The sequence below is a fragment of the Rhinoderma darwinii genome, unplaced genomic scaffold (assembly GCF_050947455.1).
Source record: "Rhinoderma darwinii isolate aRhiDar2 unplaced genomic scaffold, aRhiDar2.hap1 Scaffold_3387, whole genome shotgun sequence".
In the NCBI taxonomy this organism is placed as follows: Eukaryota; Metazoa; Chordata; class Amphibia; order Anura; family Rhinodermatidae; genus Rhinoderma; species Rhinoderma darwinii.
In genome coordinates this window covers 135,996-161,988 of record NW_027463426.1, presented here as the reverse complement: position 1 = coordinate 161,988, position 25,993 = coordinate 135,996, and the positions used below count along the sequence as shown (strand labels likewise).

Below are 25,993 nucleotides of genomic sequence, written 5' to 3'. Positions count from 1 at the left end.
AAAGTCAACCGCACCACGGATTCCCAGACAGTCTCCCACACTGGTACTAACGAGGGCTTAAGCTGTGTAACTTCTGCGATCTGACGAGAGCAGGCACATTCAGCTTAGAATGGCCATTGCCATTAAAAGCCTTAATCCATAGTCCTATTTAATCTATTGTGAAACAAAATCTAAACAACATAATAAAAAGTCAACCGCACCACGGATTCCCAGACAGTCTCCCACACTGGTACTAGCGAGGCCTTAAGCTGTGTAACTTCTGCGATCTGACGAGAGCAGGCACATTCAGTTTAGAATGGCCATTGACATTAAAAGCCTTAATCCATAGTCCTATTTAATCTATTGTGAAACAAAATCTAAACAACATAATAAAAAGTCAACCGCACCACGGATTCCCAGACAGTCTCCCACACTGGTACTAGCGAGGTCTTAAGCTGTATAACTTCTGCGATCTGACGAGAGCAGGGACATTCAGCTTAGAATGGCCATTGACATTAAATGCTTAATCCATAGTCCTTTTTAATCGATTGTGAAACAAAATCTAAACGACATAATAAAAATTCTACCGCACCACGGATTCCCAGACAGTCTCCCACACTGGTACTAGCAAGGCCTTAAGCTGTGTAACTTCTGAAATTTGATGAGAGCAGGCACATTCAGCTTAGAATGGCCATTGACATTAAATGCTTTAATCCATAGTCCTTTTTAATTGATTGTGAAACAAAATCTAAACGACATAATAAAAAGTCAACCGCACCACGGATTCCCAGACAGTCTCCCACACTGGTACTAGCGAGGCCTTAAGCTGTGTAACTTCTGCGATCTGACGAGAGCAGGCACATTCATCTTAGAATGGCCATTGACGTTAAATGCTTTAATCCATAGTCCTATTTAATCGATTGTGAAACAAAATCTAAACGACATAATAAAAAGTCAACCGCACCACGGATTCCCAGACACTCTCCCACACTGGTACTAGCGAGGGCTTAAGCTGTGTAACTTCTGCGATCTAACGAGAGCTGGCACATTCAGCTTAGAATTGAAATTGACATTAAATGCTTTAATCCATAGTCCTTTTTAATCGATTGTGAAACAAAATCTAAACGACATAATAAAACATCTACCGCACCACGGATTCCCAGACAGTCTCCCACACTGGTACTAGCGAGGCCTTAAGCTGTGTAACTTCTGCGATCTGACGAGAGCAGGTACATTCAGCTTAGAATTGGCCATTGACATTAAAAGCCTTAATCCATAGTCCTAATTAATCTATTGTGAAACAAAATCTAAACAACATAATAAAAAGTTAACCGCACCACGGATTCCCAGACAGTCTCCCACACTGGTACTAGCGAGGCCTTAAGCTGTGTAACTTCTGCGATCTGACGAGAGCAGGGACATTTAGCTTAGAATGGCCATTGACATTAAATGCTTTAATCCATAGTCCTTTTTAATCGATTGTGAAACAAAATCTAAACGACATAATAAAAATTCAACCGCACCACGGATTCCCAGACAGTCTCCAACGCTGGTACTAGCGAGGCCTTAAGCTGTGTAACTTCTGCGTTCTGACGAGAGCAGGCACATTCAGCTTAGAATGGCCATTGACGTTAAATGCTTTAATCCATAGTCCTATTTAATCTATTGTGAAACAAAATCTAAACGACATAATAAAAAGTCAACCGCACCACGGATTCCCAGACAGTCTCCCACACTGGTACTAGCGATGCCTTAAGCTGTGTAACTTCTGCGATCTGACGAGAGCAGGCACATTCAGCTTAGAATGGCCATTGACATTAAATGCTTTAATCCATAGTCCTCTTTAATCGATTGTGAAACAAAATCTAAACGACATAATAAAAAGTCAACCGCACCACGGATTCCCAGACAGTCTCCCACACTGGTACTAGCGAGGCCTTAAGCTGTGTAACTTCTGCGATCTGACGAGAGCAGGCACATCCAGCTTAGAATGGCCATTGACATTAAATGCTTTAATCCATAGTCCTTTTTAATCGATTGTGAAACAAAATCTAAACGACATAATAAAAAGTCAACCGCACCACGGATTCCCAGACAGTCTCCCACACTGGTACTAGCGAGGCCTTAAGCTGTGTAACTTCTGCGGTCTGACGAGAGCAGGGACATTCAGCTTAGAATGGCCATTGACATTAAATGCTTTAATCCATAGTCCTTTTTAATCGATTGTGAAACAAAATCTAAACGACATAATAAAAATTCAACCGCACCACAGATTCCCAGACAGTCTCCCACACTGGTACTAGCGAGGCCTTAAGCTGTGTAACTTCTGCGATCTGACGAGAGGAGGCACATTCAGCTTAGAATGGCCATTGACGTTAAATGCTTTAATCCATAGTCCTATTTAATCTATTGTGAAACAAAATCTAAACGACATAATAAAAAGTCAACCGCACCACGGATTCCCAGACAGTCTCCCACACTGGTACTAGCGAGGCCTTAAGCTGTGTAACTTCTGCGAACTAACGAGTGCAGGCACATTCAGCTTAGAATGGCCATTGACATTAAATGCTTTAATCCATAGTCCTTTTTAATCGATTGTGAAACAAAATCTAAACGACATAATAAAAAGTCAACCGCATCACGGATTCCCAGACACTCTCCCACACTGGTACTAGCGAGGGCTTAAGCTGTGTAACTTCTGCGATCTAACGAGAGCTGGCACATTCAGCTTAGAATTGAAATTGACATTAAATGCTTTAATCCATAGTCCTTTTTAATCGATTGTGAAACAAAATCTAAACGACATAATAAAAAGTCTACCGCACCACGGATTCCCAGACAGTCTCCAACGCTGGTACTAGCGAGGCCTTAAGCTGTGTAACTTCTGCGTTCTGACGAGAGCAGGCACATTCAGCTTAGAATGGCCATTGACGTTAAATGCTTTAATCCATAGTCCTATTTAATCTATTGTGAAACAAAATCTAAACGACATAATAAAAAGTCAACCGCACCACGGATTCCCAGACAGTCTCCCACACTGGTACTAGCGAGGCCTTAAGCTGTGTAACTTCTGCGATCTGACGAGAGCAGGGACATTCAGCTTAGAATGGCCATTGACATTAAATGCTTTAATCCATAGTCCTTTTTAATCTATTGTGAAACAAAATCTAAACGACATAATAAAAATTCAACCGCACCACGGATTCCCAGACAGTCTCCAACGCTGGTACTAGCGAGGCCTTAAGCTGTGTAACTTCTGCGTTCTGACGAGAGCAGGCACATTCAGCTTAGAATGGCCATTGACGTTAAATGCTTTAATCCATAGTCCTATTTAATCGATTGTGAAACAAAATCTAAACGACATAATAAAAAGTCAACCGCACCACGGATTCCCAGACACTCTCCCACACTGGTACTAGCGAGGGCTTAAGCTGTGTAACTTCTGCGATCTAACGAGAGCTGGCACATTCAGCTTAGAATTGAAATTGACATTAAATGCTTTAATCCATAGTCCTTTTTAATCGATTGTGAAACAAAATCTAAACTACATAATAAAACATCTACCGCACCACGGATTCCCAGACAGTCTCCCACACTGGTACTAGCGAGGCCTTAAGCTGTGTAACTTCTGCGATCTGACGAGAGCAGGTACATTCAGCTTAGAATTGGCCATTGACATTAAAAGCCTTAATCCATAGTCCTAATTAATCTATTGTGAAACAAAATCTAAACAACATAATAAAAAGTTAACCGCACCACGGATTCCCAGACAGTCTCCCACACTGGTACTAGCGAGGCCTTAAGCTGTGTAACTTCTGCGATCTGACGAGAGAAGGGACATTTAGCTTAGAATGGCCATTGACATTAAATGCTTTAATCCATAGTCCTTTTTAATCGATTGTGAAACAAAATCTAAACGACATAATAAAAATTCAACCGCACCACGGATTCCCAGACAGTCTCCAACGCTGGTACTAGCGAGGCCTTAAGCTGTGTAACTTCTGCGTTCTGACGAGAGCAGGCACATTCAGCTTAGAATGGCCATTGACGTTAAATGCTTTAATCCATAGTCCTATTTAATCTATTGTGAAACAAAATCTAAACGACATAATAAAAAGTCAACCGCACCACGGATTCCCAGACAGTCTCCCACACTGGTACTAGCGATGCCTTAAGCTGTGTAACTTCTGCGATCTGACGAGAGCAGGCACATTCAGCTTAGAATGGCCATTGACATTAAATGCTTTAATCCATAGTCCTCTTTAATCGATTGTGAAACAAAATCTAAACGACATAATAAAAAGTCGACCGCACCACCGATTCCCAGACAGTCTCCCACACTGGTACTAGCGAGGCCTTAAGCTGTGTAACTTCTGCGATCTGACGAGAGCAGGCACATTCAGCTTAGAATGGCCATTGAAAATAAATGCTTTAATCCATAGTCCTTTTTAATCGATTGTGAAACAAAATCTAAACGACATAATAAAAAGTCAACCGCTCCACGGATTCCCAGACAGTCTCCCACACTGGTACTAGCGAGGCCTTAAGCTGTGTAACTTCTGCGATCTGACGAGAGCAGGCACATTCAGCTTAGAATGGCCATTGACGTTAAATGCGTTAATCCATAGTCCTATTTAATCTATTGTGAAACAAAATCTAAACGACATAATAAAAAGTCAACCACACCACGGATTCCCAGACAGTCTCCCACACTGGTACTAGCGAAGCGTTAAGCTGTGTAACTTCTACGATCTAACGAGAGCAGGCACATTCAGCTTAGAATGGCCATTGACATTAAATGCTTTAATCCATAGTCCTATTTAATCTATTGTGAAACAAAATCTAAACAACATAAAAAAAAGTAAACCGCACCACGGATTCCCAGACAGTCTCCCACACTGGTACTAGCGAGGCCTTAAGCTGTGTAACTTATGCGATCTGACGAGAGCAGGGACATTCAGCTTAGAATGGCCATTGACATTAAATGCTTTAATCCATAGTCCTTTTTAATCGATTGTGAAACAAAATCTAAACGACATAATAAAAATTCAACCGCACCACGGATTCCCAGAAAGTCTCCCACACTGGTACTAGCGAGGCCTTAAGCTGTGTAACTGCTGCGTTCTGACGAGAGCAGGCACATTCAGCATAGAATGGCCATTGACGTTAAATGCTTTAATCCATAGTCCTATTTAATCTATTGTGAAACAAAATCTAAACGACATAATAAAAAGTCAGCCGCACCACGGATTCCCAGACAGTCTCCCACACTGGTACTAGCGAGGCTTTAAGCTGTGTAACTTCTGCGATCTGACGAGAGCAGGCACATTCAGCTTAGAATGGCCATAGACATTAAATGCTTTAATCCATAGTCCTTTTTAATCGATTGTGAAACAAAATCTAAACAACATAATAAAAAGTCAACCGCACCACGGATTCCCAGACAGTCTCCCACACTGGTACTAGCGAGGCCTTAAGCTGTGTAACTTCTGCGATCTGACGAGAGCAGGGACATTCAGCTTAGAATGGCCATTGACATCAAATGCTTTAATCCATAGTCCTTTTTAATCGATTGTGAAACAAAATCTAAACGACATAATAAAAAGTCAACGGCACCACGGATTCCCGGACAGTCTCCCACACTGGTACTAGCGAGGCCTTAAGCAGTGTAACTTCTGCGATCTGACGAGAGCAGGGACATTCAGCTTAGAATGGCCATTGACATTAAATGCTTTAATCCATAGTCCTTTTTAATCGATTGTGAAACAAAATCTAAACGACATAATAAAAATTCAACCGCACCACGGATTCCCAGACAGTCTCCAACGCTGGTACTAGCGAGGCCTTAAGCTGTGTAACTTCTGCGTTCTGACGAGAGCAGGCACATTCAGCTTAGAATGGCCATTGACGTTAAATGCTTTAATCCATAGTCATATTTAATCTATTGTGAAACAAAATCTAAACGACATAATAAAAAGTCAACCGCACCACGGATTCCCAGACAGTCTCCCACACTGGTACTAGCGAGGCCTTAAGCTGTGTAACTTCTGCGATCTGACGAGAGCAGGCACATTCAGCTTAGAATGGCCATTGACAATAAATGCTTTAATCCATAGTCCTTTTTAATCGATTGTGAAACAAAATCTAAACGACATAATAAAAAGTCAACCGCACCACGGATTCCCAGACAGACTCCCACACTGGTACTAGCGAGGCCTTAAGCTGTGTAACTTCTGCGATCTGACGAGAGCAGGCACATTCAGCTTAGAATGGCCATTGACGTTAAATGCGTTAATCCATAGTCCTATTTAATCTATTGTGAAACAAAATCTAAACGACATAATAAAAAGTCAACCACACCACGGATTCCCAGACAGTCTCCCACACTAGTACTAGCGAAGCGTTAAGCTGTGTAACTTCTACGATCTAACGAGAGCAGGCACATTCAGCTTAGAATGGCCATTGACATTAAATGCTTTAATCCATAGTCCTTTTTAATCGATTGTGAAACAAAATCTAAACGACATAATAAAAAGTCAACCGCACCACGGATTCCCAGACAGTCTCCCACACTGGTACTAACGAGGCCTTAAGCTGTGTAACTTCTGCGATCTGACGAGAGCAGGCACATTCAGCTTAGAATGGCCATTGCCATTAAAAGCCTTAATCCATAGTCCTATTTAATCTATTGTGAAACAAAATCTAAACAACATAATAAAAAGTCAACCGCACCACGGATTCCCAGATAGTCTCCCACACTGGTACTAGCGAGGCCTTAAGCTGTGTAACTTCTGCGATCTGACGAGACCAGGCACATTCAGCTTAGAATGGCCATTGACATTAAAAGCCTTAATCCATAGTCCTTTTTAATCGATTGTGAAACAAAATCTAAACGACATAATAAAAATTCAACCGCACCACGGATTCCCAGACAGTCTCCAACACTGGTACTAGCGAGGCCTTAAGCTGTGTAACTTCTGCGTTCTGACGAGAGCAGGCACATTCAGCTTAGAATGGCCATTGACGTTAAATGCTTTAATCCATAGTCCTATTTAATCTATTGTGAAACAAAATCTAAACGACATAATAAAAAGTCAACCGCACAACGGATTCCCAGACAGTCTCCCACACTGGTACTAGCAAGGCCTTAAGCTGTGCAACTTCTGCGATCTGACGAGAGCAGGCACATTCAGCTTAGAATGGCCATTGACATTAAATGCTTTAATCCATAGTCCTTTTTAATTGATTGTGAAACAAAATCTAAACGACATAATAAAAAGTCAACCGCACCACGGATTCCCAGACAGTCTCCAACACTGGTACTAGCGAGGCCTTAAGCTGTGTAACTTCTGCGATCTGACGAGAGCAGGCACATTCAGCTTAGAATGGCCATTGACAATAAATGCTTTAATCCATAGTCCTTTTTAATCGATTGTGAAACAAAATCTAAACGACATAATAAAAAGTCAACCGCACCACGGATTCCCAGACAGTCTCCCACACTGGTACTAGCGAGGCCTTAAGCTGTGTAACTTCTGCGATCTGACGAGAGCAGGGACATTCAGCTTAGAATGGCCATTGACATTAAATGCTTTAATCCATAGTCCTTTTTAATCGATTGTGAAACAAAATCTAAACGACATAATAAAAATTCAACCGCACCACGGATTCCCAGACAGTCTCCCACACTGGTACTAGCGAGGCCTTAAGCTGTGTAACTTCTGCGATCTGACGAGAGCAGGCACATTCAGCTTAGAATGGCCATTGACGGTAAATGCTTTAATCCATAGTCCTATTTAATCTATTGTGAAACAAAATCTAAACAACATAAAAAAAAGTCAACCGCACCACGGATTCCCAGACAGTCTCCCACAATGGTACTAGCGAGGCCTTAAGCTGTGTAACTTCTGCGATCTGACGAGAGCAGGGACATTCAGCTTAGAATGGCCATTGACATTAAATGCTTTAATCCATAGTCCTTTTTAATCGATTGTGAAACAAAATCTAAACGACATAATAAAAATTCAACCGCACCACGGATTCCCAGAAAGTCTCCCACACTGGTACTAGCGAGGCCTTAAGCTGTGTAACTACTGCGTTCTGACGAGAGCAGGCACATTCTGCATAGAATGGCCATTGACGTTAAATGCTTTAATCCATAGTCCTATTTAATCTATTGTCAAACAAAATCTAAACGACATAATAAAAAGTCAGCCGCACCACGGATTCCCAGACAGTCTCCCACACTGGTACTAGCGAGGCCTTAAGCTGTGTAACTTCTGCGATCTGACGAGAGCAGGCACAATCAGCTTAGAATGGCCATAGACATTAAAGGCTTTAATCCATAGTCCTTTTTAATCGATTGTGAAACAAAATCTAAACATAATAAAAAGTCAACCGCACCACGGATTCCCAGACAGTCTCCCACACTGGTACTAGCGAGGCCTTAAGCTGTGTAACTTCTGCGATCTGACGAGAGCAGGGACATTCAGCTTAGAATGGCCATTGACATTAATTGCTTTAATCCATAGTCCTTTTTAATCGATTGTGAAACAAAATCTAAACGACATAATAAAAATTCTACCGCACCACGGATTCCCAGACAGTCTCCAACACTGGTACTAGCGAGGCCTTAAGCTGTGTAACTTCTGCGTTCTGACGAGAGCAGGCACATTCAGCTTAGAATGGCCATTGACGTTAAATGCTTTAATCCATAGTCCTATTTAATCTATTGTGAAACAAAATCTAAACGACATAATAAAAAGTCAACCGCACCACGGATTCCCAGACAGTCTCCCACACTGGTACTAGCGAGGCCTTAAGCTGTGTAACTTCTGCGATCTGACGAGAGCAGGCACATTCATCTTAGAATGGCCATTGACGTTAAATGCTTTAATCCATAGTCCTATTTAATCGATTGTGAAACAAAATCTAAACGACATAATAAAAAGTCAACCGCACCACGGATTCCCAGACACTCTCCCACACTGGTACTAGCGAGGGCTTAAGCTGTGTAACTTCTGCGATCTAACGAGAGCTGGCACATTCAGCTTAGAATTGAAATTGACATTAAATGCTTTAATCCATAGTCCTTTTTAATCGATTGTGAAACAAAATCTAAACGACATAATAAAACATCTACCGCACCACGGATTCCCAGACAGTCTCCCACACTGGTACTAGCGAGGCCTTAAGCTGTGTAACTTCTGCGATCTGACGAGAGCAGGTACATTCAGCTTAGAATTGGCCATTGACATTAAAAGCCTTAATCCATAGTCCTAATTAATCTATTGTGAAACAAAATCTAAACAACATAATAAAAAGTTAACCGCACCACGGATTCCCAGACAGTCTCCCACACTGGTACTAGCGAGGCCTTAAGCTGTGTAACTTCTGCGATCTGAAGAGAGCAGGGACATTCAGCTTAGAATGGCCATTGACATTAAATGCTTTAATCCATAGTCCTTTTTAATCGATTGTGAAACAAAATCTAAACGACATAATAAAAATTCAACCGCACCACGGATTCCCAGACAGTCTCCAACGCTGGTACTAGCGAGGCCTTAAGCTGTGTAACTTCTGCGTTCTGACGAGAGCAGGCACATTCAGCTTAGAATGGCCATTGACGTTAAATGCTTTAATCCATAGTCCTATTTAATCTATTGTGAAACAAAATCTAAACGACATAATAAAAAGTCAACCGCACCACGGATTCCCAGACAGTCTCCCACACTGGTACTAGCGATGCCTTAAGCTGTGTAACTTCTGCGATCTGACGAGAGCAGGCACATTCAGCTTAGAATGGCCATTGACATTAAATGCTTTAATCCATAGTCCTCTTTAATCGATTGTGAAACAAAATCTAAACGACATAATAAAAAGTCGACCGCACCACCGATTCCCAGACAGTCTCCCACACTGGTACTAGCGAGGCCTTAAGCTGTGTAACTTCTGCGATCTGACGAGAGCAGGCACATTCAGCTTAGAATGGCCATTGAAAATAAATGCTTTAATCCATAGTCCTTTTTAATCGATTGTGAAACAAAATCTAAACGACATAATAAAAAGTCAACCGCTCCACGGATTCCCAGACAGTCTCCCACACTGGTACTAGCGAGGCCTTAAGCTGTGTAACTTCTGCGATCTGACGAGAGCAGGCACATTCAGCTTAGAATGGCCATTGACGTTCAATGCGTTAATCCATAGTCCTATTTAATCTATTGTGAAACAAAATCTAAACGACATAATAAAAAGTCAACCACACCACGGATTCCCAGACAGTCTCCCACACTGGTACTAGCGAAGCGTTAAGCTGTGTAACTTCTACGATCTAACGAGAGCAGGCACATTCAGCTTAGAATGGCCATTGACATTAAATGCTTTAATCCATAGTCCTATTTAATCTATTGTGAAACAAAATCTAAACAACATAAAAAAAAGTAAACCGCACCACGGATTCCCAGACAGTCTCCCACACTGGTACTAGCGAGGCCTTAAGCTGTATAACTTCTGCGATCTGACGAGAGCAGGGACATTCAGCTTAGAATGGCCATTGACATTAAATGCTTTAATCCATAGTCCTTTTTAATCGATTGTGAAACAAAATCTAAACGACATAATAAAAATTCAACCGCACCACGGATTCCCAGAAAGTCTCCCACACTGGTACTAGCGAGGCCTTAAGCTGTGTAACTGCTGCGTTCTGACGAGAGCAGGCACATTCAGCATAGAATGGCCATTGACGTTAAATGCTTTAATCCATAGTCCTATTTAATCTATTGTGAAACAAAATCTAAACGACATAATAAAAAGTCAGCCGCACCACGGATTCCCAGACAGTCTCCCACACTGGTACTAGCGAGGCTTTAAGCTGTGTAACTTCTGCGATCTGACGAGAGCAGGCACATTCAGCTTAGAATGGCCATAGACATTAAATGCTTTAATCCATAGTCCTTTTTAATCGATTGTGAAACAAAATCTAAACAACATAATAAAAAGTCAACCGCACCACGGATTCCCAGACAGTCTCCCTCACTGGTACTAGCGAGGCCTTAAGCTGTGTAACTTCTGCGATCTGACGAGAGCAGGGACATTCAGCTTAGAAAGGCCATTGACATCAAATGCTTTAATCCATAGTCCTTTTTAATCGATTGTGAAACAAAATCTAAACGACATAATAAAAAGTCAACCGCACCACGGATTTCCAGACAGTCTCCCACACTGGTACTAGCGAGGCCTTAAGCTGTGTAACTTCTGCGATCTGACGAGAGCAGGCACATTCAGCTTAGAATGGCCATTGACATTAAAAGCCTTAATCCATAGTCCTATTTAATTTATTGTGAAACAAAATCTAAACAACATAATAAAAAGTCAACGGCACCACGGATTCCCGGACAGTCTCCCACACTGGTACTAGCGAGGCCTTAAGCAGTGTAACTTCTGCGATCTGACGAGAGCAGGGACATTCAGCTTAGAATGGCCATTGACATTAAATGCTTTAATCCATAGTCCTTTTTAATCGATTGTGAAACAAAATCTAAACGACATAATAAAAAGTCAACCGCACCACGGATTCCCAGACAGTCTCCCACACTGGTACTAGCGAGGCCTTAAGCTGTGTAACTTCTGCGATCTGACGAGAGCAGGCACATTCAGCTTAGAATGGCCATTGACAGTAAATGCTTTAATCCATAGTCCTTTTTAATCGATTGTGAAACAAAATCTAAACGACATAATAAAAAGTCAACCGCACCACGGATTCCCAGACAGTCTCCCACACTGGTACTAGCGAGGCCTTAAGCTGTGTAACTTCTGCGTTCTGACGAGAGCAGGCACATTCAGCTTAGAATGGCCATTGACGTTAAATGCTTTAATCCATAGTCATATTTAATCTATTGTGAAACAAAATCTAAACGACATAATAAAAAGTCAACCGCACCACGGATTCCCAGACAGTCTCCCACACTGGTACTAGCGAGGCCTTAAGCTGTGTAACTTCTGCGATCTGACGAGAGCAGGCACATTCAGCTTAGAATGGCCATTGACAATAAATGCTTTAATCCATAGTCCTTTTTAATCGATTGTGAAACAAAATCTAAACGACATAATAAAAAGTCAACCGCACCACGGATTCCCAGACAGACTCCCACACTGGTACTAGCGAGGCCTTAAGCTGTGTAACTTCTGCGATCTGACGAGAGCAGGCAAATTCAGCTTAGAATGGCCATTGACGTTAAATGCGTTAATCCATAGTCCTATTTAATCTATTGTGAAACAAAATCTAAACGACATAATAAAAAGTCAACCACACCACGGATTCCCAGACAGTCTCCCACACTAGTACTAGCGAAGCGTTAAGCTGTGTAACTTCTACGATCTAACGAGAGCAGGCACATTCAACTTAGAATGGCCATTGACATTAAATGCTTTAATCCATAGTCCTTTTTAATCGATTGTGAAACAAAATCTAAACGACATAATAAAAAGTCAACCGCACCACGGATTCCCAGACAGTCTCCCACACTGGTACTAACGAGGCCTTAAGCTGTGTAACTTCTGCGATCTGACGAGAGCAGGCACATTCAGCTTAGAATGGCCATTGCCATTAAAAGCCTTAATCCATAGTCCTATTTAATCTATTGTGAAACAAAATCTAAACAACATAATAAAAAGTCAAACGCACCACGGATTCCCAGATAGTCTCCCACACTGGTACTAGCGAGGCCTTAAGCTGTGTAACTTCTGCGATCTGACGAGAGCAGGCACATTCAGCTTAGAATGGCCATTGACATTAAAAGCCTTAATCCATAGTCCTTTTTAATCGATTGTGAAACAAAATCTAAACGACATAATAAAAATTCAACCGCACCACGGATTCCCAGACAGTCTCCAACACTGGTACTAGCGAGGCCTTAAGCTGTGTAACTTCTGCGTTCTGACGAGAGCAGGCACATTCAGCTTAGAATGGCCATTGACGTTAAATGCTTTAATCCATAGTCCTATTTAATCTATTGTGAAACAAAATCTAAACGACATAATAAAAAGTCAACCGCACAACGGATTCCCAGACAGTCTCCCACACTGGTACTAGCAAGGCCTTAAGCTGTGCAACTTCTGCGATCTGACGAGAGCAGGCACATTCAGCTTAGAATGGCCATTGACATCAAATGCTTTAATCCATAGTCCTTTTTAATTGATTGTGAAACAAAATCTAAACGACATAATAAAAAGTCAACCGCACCACGGATTCCCAGACAGTCTCCAACACTGGTACTAGCGAGGCCTTAAGCTGTGTAACTTCTGCGATCTGACGAGAGCAGGCACAGTCAGCTTAGAATGGCCATTGACAATAAATTCTTTAATCCATAGTCCTTTTTAATCGATTGTGAAACAAAATCTAAACGACATAATAAAAAGTCAACCGCACCACGGATTCCCAGACAGTCTCCCACACTGGTACTATCGAGGCCTTAAGCTGTGTAACTTCTGCGATCTGACGAGAGCAGGGACATTCAGCTTAGAATGGCCATTGACATTAAATGCTTTAATCCATAGTCCTTTTTAATCGATTGTGAAACAAAATCTAAACGACATAATAAAAATTCAACCGCACCACGGATTCCCAGACAGTCTCCCACACTGGTACTAGCGAGGCCTTAAGCTGTGTAACTTCTGCGATCTGACGAGAGCAGGCACATTCAGCTTAGAATGGCCATTGACGGTAAATGCTTTAATCCATAGCCCTATTTAATCTATTGTGAAACAAAATCTAAACAACATAAAAAAAAGTCAACCGCACCACGGATTCCCAGACAGTCTCCCACAATGGTACTAGCGAGGCCTTAAGCTGTGTAACTTCTGCGATCTGACGAGAGCAGGGACATTCAGCTTAGAATGGCCATTGACATTAAATGCTTTAATCCATAGTCCTTTTTAATCGATTGTGAAACAAAATCTAAACGACATAATAAAAATTCAACCGCACCACGGATTCCCAGAAAGTCTCCCACACTGGTACTAGCGAGGCCTTAAGCTGTGTAACTACTGCGTTCTGACGAGAGCAGGCACATTCTGCATAGAATAGCCATTGACGTTAAATGCTTTAATCCATAGTCCTATTTAATCTATTGTCAAACAAAATCTAAACGACATAATAAAAAGTCAGCCGCACCACGGATTCCCAGACAGTCTCCCACACTGGTACTAGCGAGGCCTTAAGCTGTGTAACTTCTGCGATCTGACGAGAGCAGGCACAATCAGCTTAGAATGGCCATAGACATTAAAGGCTTTAATCCATAGTCCTTTTTAATCGATTGTGAAACAAAATCTAAACATAATAAAAAGTCAACCGCACCACGGATTCCCAGACAGTCTCCCACACTGGTACTAGCGAGGCCTTAAGCTGTGTAACTTCTGCGATCTGACGAGAGCAGGGACATTCAGCTTAGAATGGCCATTGACATCAAATGCTTTAATCCATAGTCCTTTTTAATCGATTGTGAAACAAAATCTAAACGACATAATAAAAATTCAACCGCACCACGGATTCCCAGACAGTCTCCCACACTGGTACTAGCGAGGCCTTAAGCTGTGTAACTTCTGCGATCTGACGAGAGCAGGCACATTCAGCTTAGAATGGCCATTGACGTTAAATGCTTTAATCCATAGTCCTATTTAATCTATTGTGAAACAAAATGTAAACGACATAATAAAAAGTCAACCGCACCACGGATTCCCAGACAGTCTCCCACACTGGTACTAGCGAGGCCTTAAGCTGTGTAACTTCTGCGATCTGACGAGAGCAGGGACATTCAGCTTAGAATGGCCATTGACATTAAATGCTTTAATACATAGTCCTTTTTAATCGATTGTGAAACAAAATCTAAACGACATAATAAAAATTCAACCGCACCACGGATTCCCAGACAGTTTCCCACACTGGTACTAGCGAGGCCTTAAGCTGTGTAACTTCTGCGTTCTGACGAGAGCAGGTACATTCAGCTTAGAATGGCCATTGACGTTATATCCTTTAATCCATAGTCCTATTTAATCTATTGTGAAACAAAATCTAAACGACATAATAAAAAGTCAACGGCACCACGGATTCCCAGACAGTCTCCCACACTGGTACTAGCAAAGCCTTAAGCTGTGTAACTTCTGCGATCTGACGAGAGCAGGCACATTCAGCTTAGAATGGCCATTGACATTAAATGCTTTAATCCATAGTCCTTTTTAATCGATTGTGAAACAAAATCTAAACGACATAATAAAAAGTCAACCGCACCACAGATTCCCAGACAGTCTCCCACACTGGTACTAGCGAGACCTTAAGCTGTGTAACTTCTGCGATCTGACGAGAGCAGGCACACTCAGCTTAGAATGGCCATTGACATTAAAAGCCTTAATCCATAGTCCTATTTAATCTATTGTGAAACAAAATCTAAACAACATAATAAAAAGTCAACCGCACCACGGATTCCCAGACAGTCTCCCACACTGGTACTAGCGAGGCCTTAAGCTGTGTAACTTTTGCGATCTGACGAGAGCAGGCACATTCAGCTTAGAATGGCCATTGACATTAAAAGCTTTAATCCATAGTCCTATTTAATCTATTGTGAAACAAAATCTAAACGACATAATAAAAAGTCATCCGCACCACGGATTCCCAGACAGTCACCCACACTGGTACTAGCGAGGCGTTAAGCTGTGTAACTTCTGTGATCTGACGAGAGCAGGCACATTCAGCTTAGAATGGCCATTGACATTAAAAGCCTTAATCCATAGTCCTATTTAATCTATTGTGAAACAAAATCTAAACAACATAATAAAAAGTCAACCGCACCACGCATTCCCAGACAGTCTCCCACACTGGTACCAGCGAGGCCTTAAACTGTGTAACTTCTGCGATCTGACGAGAGCAGGGACATTCAGCTTAGAATGGCCATTGACATTAAATGCTTTAATCCATAGTCCTTTTTAATCGATTGTGAAACAAAATCTAAACGACATAATAAAAACTCAACCGCACCACAGATTCCCAGACAGTCTCCCACACTGGTACTAGCGAGGCCTTAAGCTGTGTAACTTCTGCGTTCGGACGAGAGCAGGCACATTCAGCTTAGAATGGCCATTGACGTTAAATGCTTTAATCCATAGTCCTATTTAATCTATTGTGAAACAAAATCTAAACGACATAATAAAAAGTCAACCGCACCACGGATTCCCAGACAGTCTCCCACACTGGTACTAGCGAGGCGTTAAGCTGTGTAACTTCTGCGATCTAACGAGAGCAGGCACAATCAGCATAGAATGGCCATTGACTTTAAATGCTTTAATCCATAGTCCTTTTTAATCGATTGTGAAACAAAATCTAAACGACATAATAAAAATTCAACCGTACAACAGCTTCCGAGACAGTCTCCCACACTGGTACTAGCGAGGCCTTAAGCTGGGTAACTTCTGCGATCTGACGAGAGCAGGCACATTCAGCTTAGACTGGCCATTGACGTTAAATGATTTAATCCATAGTCCTATTTAATCTATTGTGAAACAAAATCTAAACGACATAATAAAAAGTCAACCGCACCACGGATTCCCAGACAGTCTCCCACACTGGTACCAGGGAGGCGTTAAGTTGTGTAACTTCTGCGATCTAACGAGAGCAGGCACATTCAGCTTAGAATGGCCATAAACATTAAATGCTTTAATCCATAGTCCTTTTTAATCGATTGTGAAACAAAATCTAAACGACATAATAAAAAGTCAACCGCACCACGGATTCCCAGACAGTCTCCCACACTGGTACTACCGAGGCCTTAAGCTGTGTAACTTCTGCGATCTGACGAGAGCAGGCACATTCAGCATAGAATGGCCAATGACATTAAAAGCCTTAATCCATAGTCCTATTTAATCTATTGTGAAACAAAATCTAAACAACATAATAAAAAGTCAACCGCACCACGGATTCCCAGACAGTCTCCCACACTGGTACTAGCGAGGCCTTAAGCTGTGTAACTTCTGCGATCTGACGAGAGCAGGCACATTCAGCTTAGAATGGCCATTGACGTTAAATGCTTTAATCCATAGTCCTATTTAATCTATTGTGAAACAAAATCTAAACGACATAATAAAAACTCAACCGCACCACGGATTCCCAGACAGTCTCCCACACTGGTACTAAAGAGGCCTTAAGCTGTGTAACTTCTGCGTTCTGACGAGAGCAGGCACATTCAGCTTAGAATGGCCATTGACGTTAAATGCTTTAATCCATAGTCCTATTTAATCTATTGTGAAACAAAATCTAAACGACATAATAAAAAGTCAACGGCACCACGGATTCCCAGACAGTCTCCCACACTGGTACTAGCAAAGCCTTAAGCTGTGTAACTTCTGCGATCTGACGAGAGCAGGCACATTCAGCTTAGAATGGCCATTGACATTAAATGCTTTAATCCATAGTCCTTTTTAATCGATTGTGAAACAAAATCTAAACGACATAATAAAAAGTCAACCGCACCACAGATTCCCAGACAGTCTCCCACACTGGTACTAGCGAGACCTTAAGCTGTGTAACTTCTGCGGACTGACGAGAGCAGGCACATTCAGCTTAGAATGGCCATTGACATTAAATGCTTTAATCCATAGTCCTTTTTAATCGATTGTGAAACAAAATCTAAACGACATAATAAAAAGTCAACCGCACCACGGATTCCCAGACAGTCTCCCACACTGGTACTAGCGAGGACTTAAGCTATGTAACTTCTGCGTTCTGACGAGAGCAGGCACATTCAGCTTAGAATGGCCATTGACGCTAAATGCTTTAATCCATAGTCCTTTTTAATCGATTGTGAAACAAAATCTAAACGACATAATAAAAAGTCAACCGCACCACGGATTCCCAGACAGTCTCCCACACTGGTACTAGCGAGGCCTTAAGCTGTGTAACTTCTGCGATCTGACGAGCGCAGGCACATTCAGCTTAGAATGGCCATTGACATTAAATGCTTTAATCCATAGTCCTTTTTAATCGATTGTGAAACAAAATCTAAACGACATAATAAAAAGTCAACAGCACCACGGATTCCCAGACAGTCTCCCACACTGGTACTAGCGAGGCCTTAAGCTGTGTAACTTCTGCGATCTGACGAGAGCAGGGACATTCAGCTTAGAATGGCCATTGACATTAAATGCTTTAATCCATAGTCCTTTTTAATCGATTGTGAAACAAAATCTAAACGACATAATAAAAATTCAACCGCACAACGGATTCCGAGACAGTCTCCCACACTGGTACTAGCGAGGCCTTAAGCTGGGTAACTTCTGCGATCTGACGAGAGCAGGCACATTCAGCTTAGAATGGCCATTGACGTTAAATGCTTTATCCATAGTCTATTTAATCTATTGTGAAACAAAATCTAAACGACATAATAAAAAGTCAACCGCACCACGGATTCCCAGACAGTCTCCCACACTGGTACTAGCGAGGCGTTAAGCTGTGGAACTTCTGCGATCTAACGAGGGCAGGCACATTCAGCTTAGAATGGCAATTGACATTAAATGCTTTAATCCATAGTCCTTTTTAATCGATTGTGAAACAAAATCTAAACGACATAATAAAAAGTCAACCGCACCACGGATTCCCAGACAGTCTCCCACACTGGTACTAGCGAGGCCTTAAGCTGTGTAACTTCTGCGATCTGACGAGAGCAGGCACATTCAGCTTAGAATGGCCATTGACATTAAAAGCCTTAATCCATAGTCCTATTTAATCTATTGTGAAACAAAATCTAAACAACATAATAAAAAGTCAACCGCACCACGGATTCCCAGACAGTCTCCCACACTGGTACTAGCGAGGCCTTAAGCTGTGTAACTTCTGCGTTCTGACGAGAGCAGGGACATTCAGCTTAGAATGGCCATTGACGTTAAATGCTTTAATCCATAGTCCTATTTAATCTATTGTGAAACAAAATCTAAACGACATAATAAAAAGTCAACCGCACCACGGATTCCCAGACAGTCTCCCACACTGGTACTAGCGAGGCCTTAAGCTGTGTAACTTCTGCGATTTGACGAGAGCAGGCACATTCAGCTTAGAATGGCCATTGACGTTAAATTCTTTAATCCATAGTCCTATTTAATCGATTGTGAAACAAAATCTAAACGACATAATAAAACTCAACCGCACCACGGATTCCCAGACAGTCTCCCACACTGGTACTAGCGAGGCCTTAAACTGTGTAACTTCTGCGTTCTGACGAGAGCTGGCACATTCAGCTTAGAATGGCCATTGACGTTAAATGCTTTAATCCATAGTCCTATTTAATCTATTGTGAAACAAAATCTAAACGACATAATAAAAGTCAACCGCACCACGGATTCCCAGACAGTCTCCCACACTGGTACTAGCGAGGCCTTAAGCTGTGTAACTTCTGCGATCTGACGAGAGCAGGCACATTCAGCTTAGAATGGCCATTGACATTAAGTGCTTTAATCCATAGTCCTTTTTAATCGATTGTGAAACAAAAACTAAACGACATAATAAAAAGTCAACCACACCACGGATTCCCAGACAGTCTCCCACACTGGTACTAGCGAGGCCTTAAGCTGTGTAACTTCTGCGATCTGACGAGAGCAGGCACATTCAGCTTAGAATGGCCATTGACATTAAATGCTTTAATCCATAGTCCTTTTTAATCTATTGTGAAACAAAATCTAAACGACATAATAAAAAGTCAACCGCACCACGGATTCCCAGACAGTCACCCACACTGGTACTAGCGAGGCGTTAAGCTGTGTAACTTCTGCGATCTGACGAGAGCAGGCACATTCAGCTTAGAATGGCCATTGACATTAAAAGCCTTAATCCATAGTCCTATTTAATCTATTGTGAAACAAAATCTAAACAACATAATAAAAAGTCAACCGCACCACGCATTCCCAGACAGTCTCCCACACTGGTACCAGCGAGGCCTTAAGCTGTGTAACTTCTGCGATCTGAAGAGAGCAGGGACATTCAGCTTAGAATGGCCATTGACATTAAATGCTTTAATCCATATTCCTTTTTAATCGATTGTGAAACAAAATCTAAACGACATAATAAAAACTCAACCGCACCACAGATTCCCAGACAGTCTCCCACACTGGTACTAGCAAGGCCTTAAGCTGTGTAACTTCTGCGTTCGGACGAGAGCAGGCACATTCAGCTTAGAATGGCCATTGACATGAAAAGCCTTAATCCATAGTCCTATTTAATCTATTGTGAAACAAAATCTAAACAACATAATAAAAAGTCAACCGCACCACGGATTCCCAGACAGTCTCCCACACTGGCACTAGCGAGGACTTAAGCTATGTAACTTCTGCGTTCTGACGAGAGCAGGCACATTCAGCTTAGAATGGCCATTGACGTTAAATGCTTTAATCCATAGTCCTTTTTAATCGATTGTGAAACAAAATCTAAACGACATAATAAAAAGTCAACCGCACCACGGATTCCCAGACAGTCTCCCACACAGGTACTAGCGAGGCCTTAAGCTGTGTAACTTCTGCGATCTGACGAGAGCAGGCACATTCAGCTTAGAATGGCCATTGACATTAAATGCTTTAATCCATAGTCCTTTTTAATCGATTGTGAAACAAAATCTAAACGACATAATAAAAAGTCAACCGCACCACGGATTCCCAGACAGTCTCCCACACTGGTACTAGCGAGGCCTTAAGCTGTGTAACTTCTGCGTTCTGACGAGAGCAGGCACATTCAACTTAGAATGGCCATTGACGTTAAATGCTTTAATCCATAGTCCTATTTAATCTATTGTGAAACAAAATCTAAACAACATAATAAAAAGTCAACCGCACCACGGATTCCCAGACAGTCTCCCACACTGGTACTAGCGAGGCCTTAAGCTGTGTAATTTCTGCGATCTGACGAGAGCAGGCACATTCAGCTTAGAATTGCCATTGACATTAAATGCTTTAATCCATAGTCCTTTTTAATCGATTGTGAAACAAAATCTAAACGACATAATAAAAAGTCAACCGCACCACGGATTCCCAGACAGTCTCCCACACTGGTACTAGCGCGGCCTTAAGCTGTGTAACTTCTGCGATCTGACGAGAGCAGGCACATTCAGTTTAGAATGGCCATAGACATTAAATGCTTTAATCCATAGTCCTTTTTAATCGATTGTGAAACAAAATCTAAACGACATAATAAAAATTCAACCGCACCACAGATTCCCAGACAGTCTCCCACACTGGTACTAGCGAGGCCTTAAGCTGTGTAACTTCTGCGTTCTGACGAGAGCAGGCACATTCAGCTTAGAATGGCTATTGACTTTAAATGCTTTAATCCATAGTCCTATTTAATCTATTGTGAAACATAATCTAAACGACATAATAAAAAGTCAACCGCACCACGGATTCCCAGACAGTCTCCCACACTGGTACTAGCGAGGCCTTAAGCTGTGTAACTTCTGCGGTCTGACGAGAGCAGGCACATTCAGCTTAGAATGGCCATTGACATTAAATGCTTTAATCCATAGTCCTTTTTAATCTATTGTGAAACAAAATCTAAACGACATAATAAAAAGTCAACCGCACCACGGATTCCCAGACAGTCTGCCACACTGGTACTAGCAAGGCCTTAAGCTGTGTAACTTCTGCGATCTGACGAGAGCAGGGCCATTCAGCTTAGAATGGCCATTGACATTAAATGCTTTAATCCATAGTCCTTTTTAATCGATTGTGAAACAAAATCTAAACGACATAATAAAAACTCAACCGCACCACGGATTCCCAGACAGTCTCCCACACTGGTACTAGCGAGGCCTTAAGCTGTGTAACTTCTGCGTTCGGACGAGAGCAGGCACATTCAGCTTAGAATGGCCATTGACGTTAAATGCTTTAATCCATAGTCCTATTTCATCTATTGTGAAACAAAATCTAAACGACATAATAAAAAGTCAACCGCACCACGGATTCCCAGACAGTCTCCCACACTGGTACTAGCGAGGCGTTAAGCTGTGTAACTTCTGCGATCTAACGAGAGCAGGCGCATTCAGCTTAGAATGAGCATTGACTTTAAATGCTTTAATCCATAGTCCTTTTTAATCGATTGTGAAACAAAATCTAAACGACATAATAAAAAGTCAACCGCACCACGGATTCCCAGACAGTCTCCCACACTGGTACTAGCGAGGCCTTAAGCTGTGTAATTTCTGCGATCTGACGAGAGCAGGCACATTCAGCTTAGAATTGCCATTGACATTAAATGCTTTAATCCATAGTCCTTTTTAATCGATTGTGAAACAAAATCTAAACGACATAATAAAAAGTCAACCGCACCACGGATTCCCAGACAGTCTCCCACACTGGTACTAGCGCGGCCTTAAGCTGTGTAACTTCTGCGATCTGACGAGAGCAGGCACATTCAGCTTAGAATGGCCATTGACATTAAATGCTTTAATCCATAGTCCTTTTTAATCGATTGTGAAACAAAATCTAAACGACATAATAAAAATTCAACCGCACCACGGATTCCCAGACAGTCTCCCACACTGGTACTAGCGAGGCCTTAAGCTGTGTAACTTCTGCGTTCTGACGAGAGCAGGCACATTCAGCTTAGAATGGCTATTGACGTTAAATGCTTTAATCCATAGTCCTATTTAATCTATTGTGAAACATAATCTAAACGACATAATAAAAAGTCAATCGCACCACGGATTCCCAGACAGTCTCCCACACTGGTACTAGCGAGGCCTTAAGCTGTGTAACTTCTGCGATCTGACGAGAGCAGGCACATTCAGCTTAGAATGGCCATTGACATTAAAAGCTTTAATCCATAGTCCTATTTAATCTATTGTGAAACAAAATCTAAACAACATAATAAAAATTCAACCGCACCACAGATTCCCAGACAGTCTCCCACACTGGTACTAGCGAGGCCTTAAGCTGTGTAACTTCTGCGTTCTGACGAGAGCAGGCACATTCAGCTTAGAATGGCTATTGACTTTAAATGCTTTAATCCATAGTCCTATTTAATCTATTGTGAAACAAAATCTAAACGACATAATAAAAAGTCAACCGCACCACGGATTCCCAGACAGTCTGCCACACTGGTACTAGCAAGGCCTTAAGCTGTGTAACTTCTGCGATCTGACGAGAGCAGGGACATTCAGCTTAGAATGGCCATTGACATTAAATGCTTTAATCCATAGTCCTTTTTAATCGATTGTGAAACAAAATCTAAACGACATAATAAAAACTCAACCGCACCACGGATTCCCAGACAGTCTCCCACACTGGTACTAGCGAGGCCTTAAGCTGTGTAACTTCTGCGTTCGGACGAGAGCAGGCACATTCAGCTTAGAATGGCCATTGACGTTAAATGCTTTAATCCATAGTCCTATTTCATCTATTGTGAAACAAAATCTAAACGACATAATAAAAAGTCAACCGCACCACGGATTCCCAGACAGTCTCCCACACTGGTACTAGCGAGGCGTTAAGCTGTGTAACTTCTGCGATCTAACGAGAGCAGGCGCATTCAGCTTAGAATGAGCATTGACTTTAAATGCTTTAATCCATAGTCCTTTTTAATCGATTGTGAAACAAAATCTAAACGACATAATAAAAAGTCAACCGCACCACGGATTCCCAGACAGTCTCCCACACTGGTACTAGCGAGGCCTTAAGCTGTGTAACTTCTGCGATCGGACGAGAGCAGGCACATTCAGCTTAGAATGGCCATTGACATTAAAAGCCTTAATCCATAGTCCTATTTAATCTATTGTGAAACAAAATCTAAACAACATAATAAAAAGTCAACCGCACCACGGATTCCCAGACAGTCTCCCACACTGGTACTAGCGAGGACTTAAGCTATGTAACTTCTGCGTTCTGACGAGAGCAGGCACATTCAGCTTAGAATGGCCATTGACATTAAATGCTTTAATCCATAGTCCTTTTTAATCGATTGTGAAACAAAATCTAAACGACATAATAAAAAGTCAACCGCACCACGGATTCCTAGACAGTCTCCCACACTGGTACTAGCGAGGCCTTAAGCTGTGTAACTTCTGCGATCTGACGAGAGCAGGCACATTCAGCTTAGAATGGCCATTGACATTAAATGCTTTAATCCATAGTCCTTTTTAATCGATTGTGAAACAAAATCTAAACGACATAATAAAAAGTCAACAGCACCACGGATTCCCAGACAGTCTCCCACACTGGTACTAGCGAGGCCTTAAGCTGTGTAACTTCTGCGATCTGACGAGAGCAGGGACATTCAGCTTAGAATGGCCATTGACATTAAATGCTTTAATCCATAGTCCTTTTTAATCGATTGTGAAACAAAATCTAAACGACATAATAAAAATTCAACCGCACAACGGATTCTGAGACAGTCTCCCACACTGGTACTAGCAAGGCCTTAAGCTGGGTAACTTCTGCGATCTGACGAGAGCAGGCACATTCAGCTTAGATTGGCCATTGACATTAAATGCTTTAATCCATAGTCCTTTTTAATCGATTGTGAAACAAGATCTAAACGACATAATTAAAAGTCAACCGCACCACGGATTCCCAGACAGTCTCCCACACTGGTACTAGCGAGGCCTTAAGCTGTGTAACTTCTGCGTTGTGACGAGAGCAGGCACATTCAGCTTAGAATGGCCATTGACATTAAATGCTTTAATCCATAGTCCTATTTAATCTATTGTGAAACAAAATCTAAACAACATAATGAAAAGTCAACCGCACCACGGATTCCCAGACAGTCTCACACACTGGTACTAGCGAGGCCTTAAGCTGTGTAATTTCTGCGATCTGACGAGAGCAGGCACATTCAGCTTAGAATGGCCATTGACATTAAATGCTTTAATCCATAGTCCTTTTTAATCGATTGTGAAACAAAATCTAAACGACATAATAAAAATTCAACCGCACAACGGATTCCGAGACAGTCTCCCACACTGGTACTAGCAAGGCCTTAAGCTGGGTAACTTCTGCGATCTGACGAGAGCAGGCACATTCAGCTTAGATTGGCCATTGACATTAAATGCTTTAATCCATAGTCCTTTTTAATCGATTGTGAAACAAAATCTAAACGACATAATAAAAAGTCAACCGCACCACGGATTCCCAGACAGTCTCCCACACTGGTACTAGCGAGGCCTTAAGCTGTGTAACTTCTGCGTTCTGACGAGAGCAGGCACATTCAGCTTAGAATGGCCATTGACGTTAAATGCTTTAATCCATAGTCCTATTTAATCTATTGTGAAACAAAATCTAAACAACATAATAAAAAGTCAACCGCACCACGGATTCCCAGACAGTCTCCCACACTGGTACTAGCGAGGCCTTAAGCTGTGTAATTTCTGCGATCTGACGAGAGCAGGCACATTCAACTTAGAATGGCCATTGACGTTAAATGCTTTAATCCATAGTCCTATTTAATCTATTGTGAAACAAAATCTAAACGACATAATAAAAAGTCAACCGCACCACGGATTCCCAGACAGTCTCCCACACTGGTACTAGCGAGGCGTTAAGCTGTGTAACTTCTGCGCTCTAACGAGAGCAGGCACATTCAGCTTAGAATGAGCATTGACTTTAAATGCTTTAATCCATAGTCCTTTTTAATCGATTGTGAAACAAAATCTAAACGACATAATAAAAAGTCAACCGCACCACGGATACCCAGACAGTCTCCCACACTGGTACTAGCGAGGCCTTAAGCTGTGTAACTTCTGCGATCTGACGAGAGCAAGCACATTCAGCTTAGAATGGCCATTGACATTAAAAGCCTTAATCCATAGTCCTATTTAATCTATTGTGAAACAAAATCTAAACAACATAATAAAAAGTCAACCGCACCACGGATTCCCAGACAGTCTCCCACACTGGTACTAGCGAGGACTTAAGCTATGTAACTTCTGCGTTCTGACGAGAGCAGGCACATTCAGCTTAGAATGGCCATTGACGTTAAATGCTTTAATCCATAGTCCTT

The 25,993-nt window shown here is 41.9% G+C and overlaps 104 pseudogenes; all 104 read right to left on the bottom strand.

Moving 5' to 3' along the window:
* Positions 1–2: 2 nt before the first annotated feature.
* LOC142704969 (5S ribosomal RNA) lies at positions 3–121 on the bottom strand (annotated as a pseudogene).
* A 67-nt stretch (positions 122–188) lies between these two features.
* Positions 189–307, bottom strand: LOC142705497 (5S ribosomal RNA; annotated as a pseudogene).
* Positions 308–374: 67 nt separating this feature from the next.
* LOC142705511 (5S ribosomal RNA) lies at positions 375–493 on the bottom strand (annotated as a pseudogene).
* Positions 494–745: 252 nt separating this feature from the next.
* LOC142705558 (5S ribosomal RNA) lies at positions 746–864 on the bottom strand (annotated as a pseudogene).
* A 440-nt stretch (positions 865–1,304) lies between these two features.
* LOC142705073 (5S ribosomal RNA) lies at positions 1,305–1,423 on the bottom strand (annotated as a pseudogene).
* A 67-nt stretch (positions 1,424–1,490) lies between these two features.
* On the bottom strand, positions 1,491–1,609 carry LOC142705650 (5S ribosomal RNA; annotated as a pseudogene).
* Positions 1,610–1,676: 67 nt separating this feature from the next.
* On the bottom strand, positions 1,677–1,795 carry LOC142705661 (5S ribosomal RNA; annotated as a pseudogene).
* Positions 1,796–1,862: 67 nt separating this feature from the next.
* On the bottom strand, positions 1,863–1,981 carry LOC142705262 (5S ribosomal RNA; annotated as a pseudogene).
* Positions 1,982–2,048: 67 nt separating this feature from the next.
* Positions 2,049–2,167, bottom strand: LOC142705441 (5S ribosomal RNA; annotated as a pseudogene).
* A 253-nt stretch (positions 2,168–2,420) lies between these two features.
* Positions 2,421–2,539, bottom strand: LOC142705470 (5S ribosomal RNA; annotated as a pseudogene).
* Positions 2,540–2,792: 253 nt separating this feature from the next.
* Positions 2,793–2,911, bottom strand: LOC142705468 (5S ribosomal RNA; annotated as a pseudogene).
* A 67-nt stretch (positions 2,912–2,978) lies between these two features.
* On the bottom strand, positions 2,979–3,097 carry LOC142705347 (5S ribosomal RNA; annotated as a pseudogene).
* A 67-nt stretch (positions 3,098–3,164) lies between these two features.
* Positions 3,165–3,283, bottom strand: LOC142705649 (5S ribosomal RNA; annotated as a pseudogene).
* A 626-nt stretch (positions 3,284–3,909) lies between these two features.
* Positions 3,910–4,028, bottom strand: LOC142705648 (5S ribosomal RNA; annotated as a pseudogene).
* A 67-nt stretch (positions 4,029–4,095) lies between these two features.
* Positions 4,096–4,214, bottom strand: LOC142705660 (5S ribosomal RNA; annotated as a pseudogene).
* Positions 4,215–4,281: 67 nt separating this feature from the next.
* On the bottom strand, positions 4,282–4,400 carry LOC142705096 (5S ribosomal RNA; annotated as a pseudogene).
* A 625-nt stretch (positions 4,401–5,025) lies between these two features.
* On the bottom strand, positions 5,026–5,144 carry LOC142704934 (5S ribosomal RNA; annotated as a pseudogene).
* Positions 5,145–5,211: 67 nt separating this feature from the next.
* LOC142705191 (5S ribosomal RNA) lies at positions 5,212–5,330 on the bottom strand (annotated as a pseudogene).
* A 67-nt stretch (positions 5,331–5,397) lies between these two features.
* LOC142705346 (5S ribosomal RNA) lies at positions 5,398–5,516 on the bottom strand (annotated as a pseudogene).
* A 67-nt stretch (positions 5,517–5,583) lies between these two features.
* Positions 5,584–5,702, bottom strand: LOC142705301 (5S ribosomal RNA; annotated as a pseudogene).
* Positions 5,703–5,769: 67 nt separating this feature from the next.
* On the bottom strand, positions 5,770–5,888 carry LOC142705646 (5S ribosomal RNA; annotated as a pseudogene).
* A 67-nt stretch (positions 5,889–5,955) lies between these two features.
* On the bottom strand, positions 5,956–6,074 carry LOC142705244 (5S ribosomal RNA; annotated as a pseudogene).
* Positions 6,075–6,141: 67 nt separating this feature from the next.
* LOC142705429 (5S ribosomal RNA) lies at positions 6,142–6,260 on the bottom strand (annotated as a pseudogene).
* Positions 6,261–6,513: 253 nt separating this feature from the next.
* Positions 6,514–6,632, bottom strand: LOC142705428 (5S ribosomal RNA; annotated as a pseudogene).
* A 67-nt stretch (positions 6,633–6,699) lies between these two features.
* On the bottom strand, positions 6,700–6,818 carry LOC142705601 (5S ribosomal RNA; annotated as a pseudogene).
* A 67-nt stretch (positions 6,819–6,885) lies between these two features.
* On the bottom strand, positions 6,886–7,004 carry LOC142705642 (5S ribosomal RNA; annotated as a pseudogene).
* A 253-nt stretch (positions 7,005–7,257) lies between these two features.
* Positions 7,258–7,376, bottom strand: LOC142705418 (5S ribosomal RNA; annotated as a pseudogene).
* Positions 7,377–7,443: 67 nt separating this feature from the next.
* On the bottom strand, positions 7,444–7,562 carry LOC142705344 (5S ribosomal RNA; annotated as a pseudogene).
* A 67-nt stretch (positions 7,563–7,629) lies between these two features.
* LOC142705542 (5S ribosomal RNA) lies at positions 7,630–7,748 on the bottom strand (annotated as a pseudogene).
* A 67-nt stretch (positions 7,749–7,815) lies between these two features.
* On the bottom strand, positions 7,816–7,934 carry LOC142705395 (5S ribosomal RNA; annotated as a pseudogene).
* A 67-nt stretch (positions 7,935–8,001) lies between these two features.
* Positions 8,002–8,120, bottom strand: LOC142705171 (5S ribosomal RNA; annotated as a pseudogene).
* A 67-nt stretch (positions 8,121–8,187) lies between these two features.
* LOC142705014 (5S ribosomal RNA) lies at positions 8,188–8,306 on the bottom strand (annotated as a pseudogene).
* A 64-nt stretch (positions 8,307–8,370) lies between these two features.
* Positions 8,371–8,489, bottom strand: LOC142705343 (5S ribosomal RNA; annotated as a pseudogene).
* Positions 8,490–8,556: 67 nt separating this feature from the next.
* On the bottom strand, positions 8,557–8,675 carry LOC142704920 (5S ribosomal RNA; annotated as a pseudogene).
* A 67-nt stretch (positions 8,676–8,742) lies between these two features.
* Positions 8,743–8,861, bottom strand: LOC142705557 (5S ribosomal RNA; annotated as a pseudogene).
* A 440-nt stretch (positions 8,862–9,301) lies between these two features.
* Positions 9,302–9,420, bottom strand: LOC142704925 (5S ribosomal RNA; annotated as a pseudogene).
* Positions 9,421–9,487: 67 nt separating this feature from the next.
* LOC142705645 (5S ribosomal RNA) lies at positions 9,488–9,606 on the bottom strand (annotated as a pseudogene).
* A 67-nt stretch (positions 9,607–9,673) lies between these two features.
* Positions 9,674–9,792, bottom strand: LOC142705658 (5S ribosomal RNA; annotated as a pseudogene).
* A 67-nt stretch (positions 9,793–9,859) lies between these two features.
* Positions 9,860–9,978, bottom strand: LOC142705095 (5S ribosomal RNA; annotated as a pseudogene).
* A 625-nt stretch (positions 9,979–10,603) lies between these two features.
* LOC142704933 (5S ribosomal RNA) lies at positions 10,604–10,722 on the bottom strand (annotated as a pseudogene).
* Positions 10,723–10,789: 67 nt separating this feature from the next.
* LOC142705189 (5S ribosomal RNA) lies at positions 10,790–10,908 on the bottom strand (annotated as a pseudogene).
* Positions 10,909–10,975: 67 nt separating this feature from the next.
* On the bottom strand, positions 10,976–11,094 carry LOC142704991 (5S ribosomal RNA; annotated as a pseudogene).
* Positions 11,095–11,161: 67 nt separating this feature from the next.
* Positions 11,162–11,280, bottom strand: LOC142705592 (5S ribosomal RNA; annotated as a pseudogene).
* Positions 11,281–11,347: 67 nt separating this feature from the next.
* Positions 11,348–11,466, bottom strand: LOC142705299 (5S ribosomal RNA; annotated as a pseudogene).
* Positions 11,467–11,533: 67 nt separating this feature from the next.
* Positions 11,534–11,652, bottom strand: LOC142705243 (5S ribosomal RNA; annotated as a pseudogene).
* A 67-nt stretch (positions 11,653–11,719) lies between these two features.
* On the bottom strand, positions 11,720–11,838 carry LOC142705352 (5S ribosomal RNA; annotated as a pseudogene).
* Positions 11,839–11,905: 67 nt separating this feature from the next.
* On the bottom strand, positions 11,906–12,024 carry LOC142705242 (5S ribosomal RNA; annotated as a pseudogene).
* Positions 12,025–12,091: 67 nt separating this feature from the next.
* On the bottom strand, positions 12,092–12,210 carry LOC142705664 (5S ribosomal RNA; annotated as a pseudogene).
* A 253-nt stretch (positions 12,211–12,463) lies between these two features.
* On the bottom strand, positions 12,464–12,582 carry LOC142705427 (5S ribosomal RNA; annotated as a pseudogene).
* Positions 12,583–12,650: 68 nt separating this feature from the next.
* LOC142705172 (5S ribosomal RNA) lies at positions 12,651–12,767 on the bottom strand (annotated as a pseudogene).
* Positions 12,768–12,835: 68 nt separating this feature from the next.
* Positions 12,836–12,954, bottom strand: LOC142705641 (5S ribosomal RNA; annotated as a pseudogene).
* A 253-nt stretch (positions 12,955–13,207) lies between these two features.
* LOC142705620 (5S ribosomal RNA) lies at positions 13,208–13,326 on the bottom strand (annotated as a pseudogene).
* A 67-nt stretch (positions 13,327–13,393) lies between these two features.
* On the bottom strand, positions 13,394–13,512 carry LOC142705291 (5S ribosomal RNA; annotated as a pseudogene).
* A 67-nt stretch (positions 13,513–13,579) lies between these two features.
* Positions 13,580–13,698, bottom strand: LOC142705541 (5S ribosomal RNA; annotated as a pseudogene).
* Positions 13,699–13,765: 67 nt separating this feature from the next.
* Positions 13,766–13,884, bottom strand: LOC142705394 (5S ribosomal RNA; annotated as a pseudogene).
* A 253-nt stretch (positions 13,885–14,137) lies between these two features.
* On the bottom strand, positions 14,138–14,256 carry LOC142705012 (5S ribosomal RNA; annotated as a pseudogene).
* Positions 14,257–14,320: 64 nt separating this feature from the next.
* On the bottom strand, positions 14,321–14,439 carry LOC142705342 (5S ribosomal RNA; annotated as a pseudogene).
* A 67-nt stretch (positions 14,440–14,506) lies between these two features.
* LOC142705540 (5S ribosomal RNA) lies at positions 14,507–14,625 on the bottom strand (annotated as a pseudogene).
* A 67-nt stretch (positions 14,626–14,692) lies between these two features.
* Positions 14,693–14,811, bottom strand: LOC142705341 (5S ribosomal RNA; annotated as a pseudogene).
* Positions 14,812–14,878: 67 nt separating this feature from the next.
* Positions 14,879–14,997, bottom strand: LOC142705443 (5S ribosomal RNA; annotated as a pseudogene).
* Positions 14,998–15,064: 67 nt separating this feature from the next.
* On the bottom strand, positions 15,065–15,183 carry LOC142705499 (5S ribosomal RNA; annotated as a pseudogene).
* Positions 15,184–15,250: 67 nt separating this feature from the next.
* Positions 15,251–15,369, bottom strand: LOC142704992 (5S ribosomal RNA; annotated as a pseudogene).
* Positions 15,370–15,436: 67 nt separating this feature from the next.
* Positions 15,437–15,555, bottom strand: LOC142705491 (5S ribosomal RNA; annotated as a pseudogene).
* A 439-nt stretch (positions 15,556–15,994) lies between these two features.
* LOC142705587 (5S ribosomal RNA) lies at positions 15,995–16,113 on the bottom strand (annotated as a pseudogene).
* A 625-nt stretch (positions 16,114–16,738) lies between these two features.
* LOC142705634 (5S ribosomal RNA) lies at positions 16,739–16,857 on the bottom strand (annotated as a pseudogene).
* Positions 16,858–16,924: 67 nt separating this feature from the next.
* On the bottom strand, positions 16,925–17,043 carry LOC142705240 (5S ribosomal RNA; annotated as a pseudogene).
* Positions 17,044–17,110: 67 nt separating this feature from the next.
* Positions 17,111–17,229, bottom strand: LOC142705624 (5S ribosomal RNA; annotated as a pseudogene).
* A 67-nt stretch (positions 17,230–17,296) lies between these two features.
* LOC142705487 (5S ribosomal RNA) lies at positions 17,297–17,415 on the bottom strand (annotated as a pseudogene).
* A 67-nt stretch (positions 17,416–17,482) lies between these two features.
* On the bottom strand, positions 17,483–17,601 carry LOC142705141 (5S ribosomal RNA; annotated as a pseudogene).
* A 67-nt stretch (positions 17,602–17,668) lies between these two features.
* On the bottom strand, positions 17,669–17,787 carry LOC142705723 (5S ribosomal RNA; annotated as a pseudogene).
* A 67-nt stretch (positions 17,788–17,854) lies between these two features.
* Positions 17,855–17,973, bottom strand: LOC142705632 (5S ribosomal RNA; annotated as a pseudogene).
* Positions 17,974–18,040: 67 nt separating this feature from the next.
* LOC142705253 (5S ribosomal RNA) lies at positions 18,041–18,159 on the bottom strand (annotated as a pseudogene).
* A 437-nt stretch (positions 18,160–18,596) lies between these two features.
* LOC142705239 (5S ribosomal RNA) lies at positions 18,597–18,715 on the bottom strand (annotated as a pseudogene).
* A 67-nt stretch (positions 18,716–18,782) lies between these two features.
* LOC142705659 (5S ribosomal RNA) lies at positions 18,783–18,901 on the bottom strand (annotated as a pseudogene).
* Positions 18,902–18,968: 67 nt separating this feature from the next.
* Positions 18,969–19,087, bottom strand: LOC142705702 (5S ribosomal RNA; annotated as a pseudogene).
* A 66-nt stretch (positions 19,088–19,153) lies between these two features.
* Positions 19,154–19,272, bottom strand: LOC142705075 (5S ribosomal RNA; annotated as a pseudogene).
* Positions 19,273–19,338: 66 nt separating this feature from the next.
* On the bottom strand, positions 19,339–19,457 carry LOC142705238 (5S ribosomal RNA; annotated as a pseudogene).
* Positions 19,458–19,524: 67 nt separating this feature from the next.
* On the bottom strand, positions 19,525–19,643 carry LOC142705399 (5S ribosomal RNA; annotated as a pseudogene).
* A 67-nt stretch (positions 19,644–19,710) lies between these two features.
* On the bottom strand, positions 19,711–19,829 carry LOC142704882 (5S ribosomal RNA; annotated as a pseudogene).
* A 253-nt stretch (positions 19,830–20,082) lies between these two features.
* LOC142704905 (5S ribosomal RNA) lies at positions 20,083–20,201 on the bottom strand (annotated as a pseudogene).
* A 67-nt stretch (positions 20,202–20,268) lies between these two features.
* LOC142705136 (5S ribosomal RNA) lies at positions 20,269–20,387 on the bottom strand (annotated as a pseudogene).
* Positions 20,388–20,454: 67 nt separating this feature from the next.
* On the bottom strand, positions 20,455–20,573 carry LOC142705283 (5S ribosomal RNA; annotated as a pseudogene).
* A 67-nt stretch (positions 20,574–20,640) lies between these two features.
* On the bottom strand, positions 20,641–20,759 carry LOC142705281 (5S ribosomal RNA; annotated as a pseudogene).
* A 67-nt stretch (positions 20,760–20,826) lies between these two features.
* Positions 20,827–20,945, bottom strand: LOC142705392 (5S ribosomal RNA; annotated as a pseudogene).
* A 67-nt stretch (positions 20,946–21,012) lies between these two features.
* LOC142704878 (5S ribosomal RNA) lies at positions 21,013–21,131 on the bottom strand (annotated as a pseudogene).
* Positions 21,132–21,384: 253 nt separating this feature from the next.
* LOC142705359 (5S ribosomal RNA) lies at positions 21,385–21,503 on the bottom strand (annotated as a pseudogene).
* Positions 21,504–21,570: 67 nt separating this feature from the next.
* Positions 21,571–21,689, bottom strand: LOC142705159 (5S ribosomal RNA; annotated as a pseudogene).
* Positions 21,690–21,756: 67 nt separating this feature from the next.
* LOC142705409 (5S ribosomal RNA) lies at positions 21,757–21,875 on the bottom strand (annotated as a pseudogene).
* A 67-nt stretch (positions 21,876–21,942) lies between these two features.
* Positions 21,943–22,061, bottom strand: LOC142705197 (5S ribosomal RNA; annotated as a pseudogene).
* Positions 22,062–22,128: 67 nt separating this feature from the next.
* LOC142705391 (5S ribosomal RNA) lies at positions 22,129–22,247 on the bottom strand (annotated as a pseudogene).
* Positions 22,248–22,314: 67 nt separating this feature from the next.
* LOC142705647 (5S ribosomal RNA) lies at positions 22,315–22,433 on the bottom strand (annotated as a pseudogene).
* A 67-nt stretch (positions 22,434–22,500) lies between these two features.
* LOC142705462 (5S ribosomal RNA) lies at positions 22,501–22,619 on the bottom strand (annotated as a pseudogene).
* A 439-nt stretch (positions 22,620–23,058) lies between these two features.
* On the bottom strand, positions 23,059–23,177 carry LOC142704973 (5S ribosomal RNA; annotated as a pseudogene).
* A 67-nt stretch (positions 23,178–23,244) lies between these two features.
* Positions 23,245–23,363, bottom strand: LOC142705408 (5S ribosomal RNA; annotated as a pseudogene).
* Positions 23,364–23,430: 67 nt separating this feature from the next.
* LOC142705196 (5S ribosomal RNA) lies at positions 23,431–23,549 on the bottom strand (annotated as a pseudogene).
* Positions 23,550–23,616: 67 nt separating this feature from the next.
* LOC142705475 (5S ribosomal RNA) lies at positions 23,617–23,735 on the bottom strand (annotated as a pseudogene).
* A 67-nt stretch (positions 23,736–23,802) lies between these two features.
* On the bottom strand, positions 23,803–23,921 carry LOC142705720 (5S ribosomal RNA; annotated as a pseudogene).
* A 67-nt stretch (positions 23,922–23,988) lies between these two features.
* On the bottom strand, positions 23,989–24,107 carry LOC142705434 (5S ribosomal RNA; annotated as a pseudogene).
* Positions 24,108–24,174: 67 nt separating this feature from the next.
* Positions 24,175–24,293, bottom strand: LOC142705241 (5S ribosomal RNA; annotated as a pseudogene).
* A 253-nt stretch (positions 24,294–24,546) lies between these two features.
* LOC142704963 (5S ribosomal RNA) lies at positions 24,547–24,665 on the bottom strand (annotated as a pseudogene).
* A 67-nt stretch (positions 24,666–24,732) lies between these two features.
* Positions 24,733–24,851, bottom strand: LOC142704889 (5S ribosomal RNA; annotated as a pseudogene).
* Positions 24,852–25,104: 253 nt separating this feature from the next.
* On the bottom strand, positions 25,105–25,223 carry LOC142705340 (5S ribosomal RNA; annotated as a pseudogene).
* A 67-nt stretch (positions 25,224–25,290) lies between these two features.
* Positions 25,291–25,409, bottom strand: LOC142705361 (5S ribosomal RNA; annotated as a pseudogene).
* Positions 25,410–25,848: 439 nt separating this feature from the next.
* On the bottom strand, positions 25,849–25,967 carry LOC142705719 (5S ribosomal RNA; annotated as a pseudogene).
* Positions 25,968–25,993: the final 26 nt, after the last annotated feature.